The 10,148-nt window shown below is 42.1% G+C and overlaps 1 non-coding gene across 1 annotated transcript; it reads left to right on the plus strand.

Annotated features, from left to right (window-relative positions):
- Positions 1–8,593: 8,593 nt before the first annotated feature.
- Positions 8,594–8,722, plus strand: LOC111826556. The gene has a single exon (XR_002829906.1). It is a non-coding gene; the product is annotated as a small nucleolar RNA SNORA11 (small nucleolar RNA).
- Positions 8,723–10,148: the final 1,426 nt, after the last annotated feature.

Raw genomic sequence — 10,148 nt, forward strand, 5'->3', positions numbered from 1 at the left:
TTCTGTAGTCATTGGGTCTGGCCTTTCCTGGCATAGAACTAACTCTCCCACTATGTGCAGTTGGAGGTGACCACACGCTGTTGTTTGGGGTAACTGAAATGTAAAATAAATTTCTGTCTAGCTTGGATCCATAAGTTTTGCATTTTTTGAAGAATTCCTTATTTTTATATTAAATATACTGTAAGCTCTAGAAATATCCCAGTTGTTTTTGTTAAATAAAATGTTAATGGTTTGGGGGGGAAAGGGGTTATGTGGGTCCTTCTGTTGTAATTGAGTCTTGATGTCTATTGGCCTATTCGTGCATGGGGGCTACCCTCAGACTGGCTCTCTGAGAATTGACCCTGACCAATGTCTACAAGCTGCTATTCAGGTGCTGACCACATGCAGTGAAATTTACTTAGCAGGGTCCGAGATACCCCTTTGAATATGCTGCTTGCGAAGCTAATTGGATCCTGCTCTGTTGTCTGAAGCTGGCCACGGGGGTGTTAGTTCTGGGGCCCCTTGGGAGGGAAATGGTGCAGGTCAACGTCAGATGCTGCCTGTGACTGGCCCTGGGCAACTTGTGTGGAGCCACAAAGTGATCCACGGTTTGTGGCTGCCTCTGCTGGGCCTGGGTATGTGCGGCGGGAAACAACAAGCTGTGCATGAAGGCTGGCTTTTACCAGCACAGGCCTGGGGACAAGTCAGCAAAAGTCCCCAGGCATCTGGATTAGCCTTTACCTGCCTCCACCTGCCAGCTATCTGTTAGGCTGAGTCACTGAAAGAGCCTCTGGCAGTACTCATGTTGCATGAGGCAGGTTCTCGCGGTAGGGGCAAGTGGTATTCACCAGATGATACAGGTTCACACTTGGTGCCAGTGCTGGGTCTAAGGCCACTCAGCAAATGTCCCAGGGTACACTCAGTCTAGCTACCACCTGCTGGTGCTTGCACACCTTTGCAGTAGGGCAGGATCTCAGGGAGTCATCAGAGTGAGGCCGCAGAGTTTATCAGGCCCCAGCAGTCCTAGATGTGGCCATGTGAAGGGAGAGCTCTGTACTGGTCAGGCGTGCAAGGAATAAACGGCCACACAACTCAGTATGTCCCAGCGTCTGCCAGGAGCCCAATCTCAGCAGGGTGGAGTCACCAGGGGTTGGGAGGGTGGGTCTAGGAGACCTTCTATGAGTGGGAGGCTTGGGGTATCGTGGGGGGAGTGGCCCCTGCTCCAAAGCCACACAGCTCAGTCTGTCCTGGATTCTGCCCATACCTCAGCAGGGAGAAGTCACCAGGAATCCAGAGGGTGGGGCCGCTTGGAGACCGGAGAGTGTGTCTAGCAGATCACCCATAAGAGGGAGGTGGCAATCAGCTCACTGGAAAGTTGGGGAAATGGGCCCCACCCCAAAGCCATACAATGCAGTCACTGACACCCCCGAGTCTGCCCAGACCTCTACACTCCAGCCCACTCAGCTGACTCCTCAGCAGGGTGTGAGCTCTGCAGGGTGGGGCTATTGCATTTCCCCAGGCTGATGCTGTATGGAGGGGAGTGCTCCACCCAAGATAGATGGTATGGGAGAGGGACTCAGCACAAGGATTCTGGCAGCTGTCCCTTAAGTTCTTTCCCCAGAGGCACAAACCCAGTCTCTCCTAACAAACTCTAGTTCACTATGACCCCCCTACCCCCGCCCACTGGAGCCCAGGGTGAGTGGCTATGAACAATATTTTGTTGGCCCTTTAAAAGGGTGCCTGTGTCTCTCCCTGGTGGACAGAATACCCACTGATTTTCACATCCAGATGTTCATGTCTTTGTTGTTCTGGGTTGGGGAGGTCGGCTTGGGGTAGACCCTTTCTTCTTGGGGGAGACTTTGCATCTGAGCTATCTCTCCAGAATCTCAGCTAACCCTTTTTACATCTCCACTCTTCCTACCAGTCTAGGTGTGGCTTCTGTAAATCCCTGGTTGTAAGACTTCAGTTAGTCTTCAATTGATTATTCAGGATGATCTTATAAAATAAAAGCCTAATATGCTAAGTGTCTGACCATTCGTTGGACCGTTCAACCAGTTGCTATGATGTGCACTGACCACCAGAGGGCAGACGCTCTGACCAGTAGGTTAGCTTGCTGCTGGGGTCTCAATGATCGGGACTGAGTGAGACGGGCCAGACATGCCCTGGAGCCCTCCCATGGTTCCTCCTCAGCCTCTAATATCTTTCTTCTAATTAATTTCCTTTCAATGTGCACCAGGCCTCTAGTTGTTTAGTTGTAATTCCAGTTTGATCCTGGGAGGAGGTGAGTGTAACATCCACCTACTCTGCTGCCATCTTGGATCCCCTCAAGAACACAGTAATTGAATAGAATGTAAGGTACCTGCTATTTGACTGCGATACATTCCCTATGCCAAATTCTAAGTTAATTATAAGGTGTTAGCATCCGGAATTTTAATTCAATTGAACTCATGACATTGTTTAAGGAGAATGGGACTTCAAGGACTTGGAGGGAAATGCTGCACAGGAAAAGACAATTGCTCTTCCAAGTTCATGTAAATAGAGTTTGACTTGCAGTGAAGCTGATACATCTATCACTTTCTCAAACGTTCTATCTCCTTCAATGACATTCTTTCTTGAAATATACTTATGTGATTTTTCTTTTTCCTCTTTTTCTACTACCTTCAACCACCCTCTAGTAGCCGGCTTCAAAGAACACTTTGAAACCCAGCAGATTATTCCCAACTGAAATGTCCAGCCTTGATCTTGTATCCTTTCTGGCTGGTGCTTTGTGTCTTCTTACTGGTTCTTTCCCATAAGAATAAATACATTTACTTTTCTCACACATATTTTTAAATCAACTCCTATTTTTGCCAAAGATACAGCTATCCCCTTAGTTCCCCAGGCTCATGTTAATGGAATAACTGTTCAATCCTATCTCCCCCGTGACCTCATATCCAATTCATCACCAAGTATTTCCAAATGCCTTACCCTTTTGGAAGCTCCTATTACCTCATATCTCTTGAGATGACCTTCCTTCTCTTGCTTCCATTTGATCTCTGTTCTAAAACAGGCTGTGCACACTGCTCTAACACTTTTAAGTGCCTTTTTGTTGACACCTCTTTCTATACAAGAGTCTACCATATACTTCCCAAAGTTTGCCATAATAAATCCAAACTTCAGTATCCAGCATTCAGAGTCTTGTATCAACTGTTCTTCTGTATATTTTATATACCTCAAAAAAATCTCTTTGCTTCCCCCACTAAGAGTTTACTGTACACTAATTGTCACATATGGTTCTCACAATAAACATTAAATAGATACTATTATCATATTCATTTCACAAACAAGGAAACAAATAATCAAAAAAATGAAAGTAATTTGCCACAGGTCACTCAGTTTATAAATGGTAGAGTTATTAATTTACTAGAGGCCCAATGCATGAACCTTCCCCCGGCTGCTGGCACCCAGCTTCCCTCACAGCCCCGGCTTCTTCCGGAAGGACATCAGGTCTAATTAGCATATTACGATTTTATTATTAGAGATTGCAGATCATTCTGACTCCAAAGCCTATACTCTTCACTAGTATAATCTACTGCCTCCACTTGAAATACCGCCTTTATAGGTGTTGCTTCCTCCGAGAATCTCCCCTCTCCTCCAGTCCCAGGTGCGTCACCCAGCTCTGCATTCCCTTTCATAGCTCTCACCTCTGGTCTATGTCCTCTATCTGTTTGCTCTTGTGTACAGGCGGTTGCCATTTACCTGCAGAAATGGCAAGTTTGAGAATCACATATGTAAAAGGTCCAGTCTCTTGAACATGAACCATAAATATCTGTCAAATGAAAAAACAAAGAATGGAAGTTCTTCATTTTTAAGAGCCTCTGGGTTCTGTATCTTTGAAACTTTTCAGTGGTTAGTATACTTCTCTGTACACAGTAAATACTCAGTCAAGGTAAACTGCTGGCTCACCAAGCTCCTTATACTTTAAATACTCCAGTGCATGTAGGTGCTATTTCCTTTTTTAAAAATCCTTGAAGTTACTTGAGTTCTCTTGGACTTTTCCTTTTTGGCAATGAATGGGCAAAAATTAGGCCAACAACGGTTGTGTATAAAAAGCATTCAGAGGCTAGAGCTACTTTCCCTCAGACCCAACAAATCTGGGGTCTGGGCCTTTTATCTCACATGGAAATGAAATAGCTTTGAAAATGGTCAAAAAACAGTAGAACATGTGAACAATGAGAAATCATTTAACATTTAAGGTCTGACATGCTGACCACCATTGTTGCTAGTAATAAAACATCTTAAAATTAATGCCTGGATAACAAGAAACAAAGAGAAAAACAAGAGAAATGATATTTGCATTTACATAGCATTCTGCCCTTTCCATAATAATTTCCCAATCTCCGTTTCCACCCATAAAAAAAAAAAAAACTCAAAAACAACAACAAGCCAGGACAGTTATTATTATCATCTCAATTTTACTTACAATGTTTTTAAGCACTGTGAGATTAAATGATTTTTGCAAAGTGATGGGACCAGGAATCACGTTTTCTGAATCATACACCAATATTCTGACAAACGTTGCTGTACTTGCAGCCAATAATTCATTCAGTCGCTTGTTTTGAGGTCTGAGCATATTTGTTAAACAGTGCTACCACCTGCTGGTAAGTTTTCCAAAATTTTACATTATAGCAAATCCTATAATGGCAAAAAGGTAAAAGAACAACCAATGTATTATTATAACTACATTTATCTACTATATTCTCTAATTGTACTTTCCATTGTCCTGCCATATCTGCTTAGGTCCTCCTTTATATAGCCAAATGAATCTTGCAAGATCAAATGTCTAGACATTTATTTCTTTTCTCAAGAATTTATAATTACATTCATTTTCTCTACTTTCTAGAACATGCATATTTGAGAAAACTTTTATACAATGTGATAAAAAAAAATTGATGTCTACTGAGAATGGAAATCAGTATTCCCCAATTTTGTGTGCACGTAAAACTCATCTGGTGAGGAAGTTCTTAAAAACATATACGTCTAAGTGTGAAGGTCAATTTTGTGTCAATTTGAGTGGGCCACAGGATGCCAGATTTAACACTGTTTCTGGTTATGTCTGTGAGGTTGTTTCTAGGCGAGATTGCCATTTGAATCAAGGACTCAGTAGCTTGCCCTCCCAATGTGGTTGGACATCACTAATCCACTGAGGACCTGAATAGACTAAAAGGCAGGAGGAGGAGGAACTCCCTCCCTTTCTCCTGCCACACTGACTGAGCTGGGACATTCCATCTCATCTTATCTATTCCTGCTTTAAGACTGAGGAAAACACCAGAGGCTACCCTAGTTCTCAGGCGTTAGAGCTGTTACTGAAATACATCACTGGCTTCCTGGGTCTCCAGTTTGCAGGTCCTGAGCCTTCTCAAGCCTCCATAATCGTGTGAGCCAATTTCTATTGGATGCCATTAGACATATAGATATATTATTTATTTGTATTATGTTGTAATACAAATAAATAACAATATAAGAATAAACTGTTTCTCATACTCATAACTGTGAGCCTACTTTTGCCCACCCCTGTGTGTGTGTGTGTGTGTGTGTGTGTGTGTGTGTGTGTACATTAAAAGGGTAATATGCTAATTAGACTGGGCGTCCTTCCTGACAAAGCCAGGGCCAGAGGGAAGCCAGCCCGGGTCCCAGGTACCTACTGGCAGCCAGAGGAAGCAAGCCCAGGTCCTGGGTGCCAGAGGGAGGCCGGTGCTAGCAGCAGGGGGAAGGAAGGCCTACTCTTCCACGAATTTTGTGCATCGGGCCTCTAGTATATATGTAGCTATACACACACATATATGATAAATATATGAGAGAGATATATAAGAAGGATATATATTAGGTATATATACATATACATATATATGTGAGAGATATGAGATATGAGGTATATGTTATATGTGAGATATATCTGTATATATCACATGATGGGAGAGGAGAGATGATATATACAGATAGTGATCATATTTTTATAGATCTATATATCCTCCATTGGTTCTGTTTCTCTGGAGAACTTTAATACAGATTTTAGTACCAACAGTGGTTTTAGAAGAACAGACTATTAAAGGTAAGTTTTCTGAATTTTCCGGAATTGGCATTCTGATTTGATTAGATCTAAGGGCACTAATGACCCTGTTTCTAGTAAAAAGAGAGCACTGATAGTCCATAGCATGATCTGTCAATAAAGACGCAGGAAATGTGTCCGGCTGGTGTGGCTCATAGTGCTGACCTATGAACCAGGAGGTCACGATTCAATTCCTGTCAGGGCACATGGCTGGGCTGTGGGTTCAATCTCCAGTAGGGGGCATACAGGAGGCAACGGATCAATGATTCTCATCATTGATGTTTCTATCTCTCTCTTCCTCTCCCTTCCTTTCTGAAATCAATAAAAATATATTCTTTTAAACTGATCTAATAGAGGTAAACCCATATATGATAACTGAATCTTCACAAATGAGAACATTGGGGAAAAGCTTAAATATTTAATCAGCAATGTTGTACTTTCAATTAATTATCCCACTGTACCATGAAAGGATTGCAAAAAAAATGTTAACCTTCCAAAATAAAGGGAGAAAACTGTCTATTGGTTGGGTTTAGGAAAGTAAGAAAGTGTTAATGAACTAGATGTTTTATTTATCATAATCCTTTACCCACTCAGAGTCTAACTGAACAATGTCAGAGCAGAAAGATAACCAGGAGAAACTGTGAAGAGATTCCTGGCTGTGACTGCATTACCTAATAGCCTCCAGATGCTGAAACCTCAAGCCCCACAATGAGGAAAAAATTTATGAAAAATTAGCCTTATTTGGAAAGTGTTGGACATGTCAACGAAGGATGTTAGACAGTAGGTAATGGAGGCTGGTGTAGGGCAGACTGACCTGAGGAAAGGGAGATAAAGCCATCAGGTCCTTTACAAACCTACTCTCTATCCCATGATTAACTTGTAAAACCAATCCTGGCAGCATAGAAGAACCTTTCAACGAGTGAAACATCTGTGACTCATTAACATAAAGGATAAGAATACAGAAGCTCGGTGAATCCCGGTCCCCACTCCTTTGTCCTCAGGCTCATCAGCACTTAGTATCACATGGAAGCTAAACCTTCCGCGTGGTAAACAAGCAGATTGTCTGGGAATGGACTGCTTGGGACTGAGGTAGCTGGTCAGGAATTGGCTCTGCCAGCTCACGTTGAAGATTTTCTGATTCACAGGCATGCTTTCATCTGATCATTAAAAAAGGCCTCATCCTTATCCTCCCTCACATGCTGCTCATCTCCAGCTGTTGTTGTATGACTTCAAAGCTGCCCTCCATCCAGCCAGATTTTACCCATGAGAGGATGTGAGCTGTGACAGAACAGTAGAACCAGAGCTGAGAGTTTCTCTCAGGAGGCAATCCAATCACTTCTCCTGTTGATTGAAGACTCTACTGAACTGCTTCATCCAAAGTGACAACAGAATTATAACATTTATCCCCAATATTTCTATGAAATCACATAAGACCCCCAAAACCCAAAGCAATCTTGAGAAAGAACAAAGAAGGAGGTGTCATGCTCCCTGATATCAAATTACACTACAAAACTACAATAATCAAAACAGTATGGTACTGGCATAGAAACAGACACATAGAGCAATGAAACACAATAGAGTCCAAAAATAAATCCTCACGTATATGGTCAATTAATCAATGACAAAGAAGGCAAGGTTATACAATGGTATAAAGACAGTCTAGTCAATAAGTAGTACTGGGAAAACTGAACAGATATATGCAAAAAAAATGAAACTGGACCACTTTCCCATATCATACACAAAAATAAACTAAAAATTAATTAAAAACTTCAATGTAAGACCTGAAACCATAAAACTCCTGGAAAGAAAGCATAGGCAGTAAAATCTCTGACACTGCCCTGAGTATTATCTTTTTTAATATGTCTCCTTGGGCAATGGCAACAAAAAAAAAATGAACAAATGGAACTACATCAAATTGAAAAGGGTTTGCACAGCAAAGAAAACTACCAACAAAATGAAAAGACAACCTACTGAATGGGAGAACATGTTCACAAATGATACATCCAATAAGGGGTTAACACCAAAAAACACAAAATCCAATTTAAAAATGGGCAGAGGACCTGAATAGACACTTCTCCAAAGAGGACATACAAATGGCCAATAGACATATTAAAAGATGCTCAATGTCACTACTCATCAGAGAAATATAAATTAAAACCACAATGAAATAGAATAGCTATCATCGATAAATTAACAAACAACTAGTGCTGGCGAGCACGTGGAGAAAAGGGAACCCTTGTGCACTGTTGGTGGGATTGTAAATTGGTGCAACCAGTTTGGAAAGCATTGTGGAGGTTCCTCAAAAAAATAAAAAATAGAATTACCTTATGACCCAGCAATTCCACTTCCGGGTATGCACCCCTATGTTCACCTGCAGCATTACTAGTCTCAGTCAAGATCTGAAAGCAACCCAGTGTCTATCAATAGATGAATGGATAAAGAAGATGTGAGATTTGTATGTGTGTGTGTGTGTGTGTGTGTGTGTGTGTGTGTGAATATTATTCAACAATTTAAAAAAGAATGAATTGGGTATGGAGAGAGCAGAGCGCCTGAAGAATGGCTTCTCTGTGTATAACACATCCAACAGCAACTTGGGCTTACTCCTCACGGGTGGCAGAATACTATGGCCTTCCTGTGACATTACGCCCTATACATAAAAAAAAAAGAATGAAATCTTGCCAATTGCAACAACATGGATGGACCTAGAGGATGTTATACTAAATGAAATTAGGCAGACAGGGAAATATTGTATGATTTCACTTATATGGGGGAAAAAACAAATGAATAAGTAAAACAGAAACAGACCCATAGATATGGAGAAAAAGCTGATGGTTGCCACAGAGAAGGGAGGTGGAAAAATAGGAAAAGAAAACAAAGTTTATCTATATATTTTTTCAGTGTATCTTAAAAATCCTGACAGTTCTGGAAACAGAGTTTTATGTAGGGGACAGAAGAGTTTAAGTTTTTAAACAAGGATTCTTCTATATATATGGAACCTGAATATTCCAGCCTGAGCCCAAATTCCCCATTTCTAATGCCAGGCTTCACCCTTTCACAGAAACGTGTGTAGAACCTGGAAAGGCTCTGTGCCCTGAGAGCTTTGGGTGGCTTGATTAATCTTTTTGTTGTTAATCCTCGCCCAAGGATATGTTTTCCATTGATTTTTAGAAAGAGTAGAAGGGAGTGAGGAAGAGAGAGGAAGAGGAGAGAGAGAGAGAGTGCACAGGAGAGGCAGACAGATGTCAGAGAGACACATCGATTCATTGCCTCCTGCATGTGCCCACACTGGGGCATGGGATGGAACCTGCAACCCAGGTATGTGCCCTTGACCAGGAATAGAACCCATGACCCTTTGGTGTGGGGAAGGGGAGAGAGCACTCTCTAACCATTGAGCACACTGGCCAGAGCTTGATTAAGCTTTAAAATAGGCCTCCCCTTCTCTCTCCCTTCCTCTCTTTAAAAATCAATAAAGAAAAGAATGTTAAGGCCTCCCCTTTGTTTATAGCCCCGGAGGTTTCACATCCTCAAAGGATGAGGGCATAGCTTGCCTTCTTATGGTAGGGGAAGGGTAAGACTGAAGCCAGGTGCATCCAAGGAGATCAGCTTTAGGAAAAAGTACCATGGGAAGCTGAGCATCTGAACATTGAGTTGTTTCCAACTTTCAGTACTTGAGACCCTGGGCTTGGCATCTCTCACTTTGAACACCATTGCCCTAGGATGCTTGCATCCAAGATACCACCCAAACTCCTCAATCCGGTTCCCGTAGAACAGCCCTACCTAGTGTCTGCCCCTGCTACCCAACATTAAGCCCTTAGCTGTCACCTTTCGCCTCCTCCACTCTTTGCTCCAGGCTGGGGCTGCCTCCCAGCCCTCTTGTGGAGGAAGCCGAAAGGTGTCCACGGTCACACAGGCTGAAGAACATTGACTCAAAAAACATTAGATAGATAGATGATAGATAGATGATAGATAGATAGATAGATAGATAGATGATAGATAGGCTAAATAGTTTGTTTTGTGTGATATTAATAAATTTCTCATTTTCTCTAGAGCAACATCCCTTATAGTCAATGAAATTTCTCTT

Source organism: Myotis lucifugus, unplaced genomic scaffold (assembly GCF_000147115.1).
Source record: "Myotis lucifugus unplaced genomic scaffold, Myoluc2.0 scaffold_1, whole genome shotgun sequence".
In the NCBI taxonomy this organism is placed as follows: Eukaryota; Metazoa; Chordata; class Mammalia; order Chiroptera; family Vespertilionidae; genus Myotis; species Myotis lucifugus.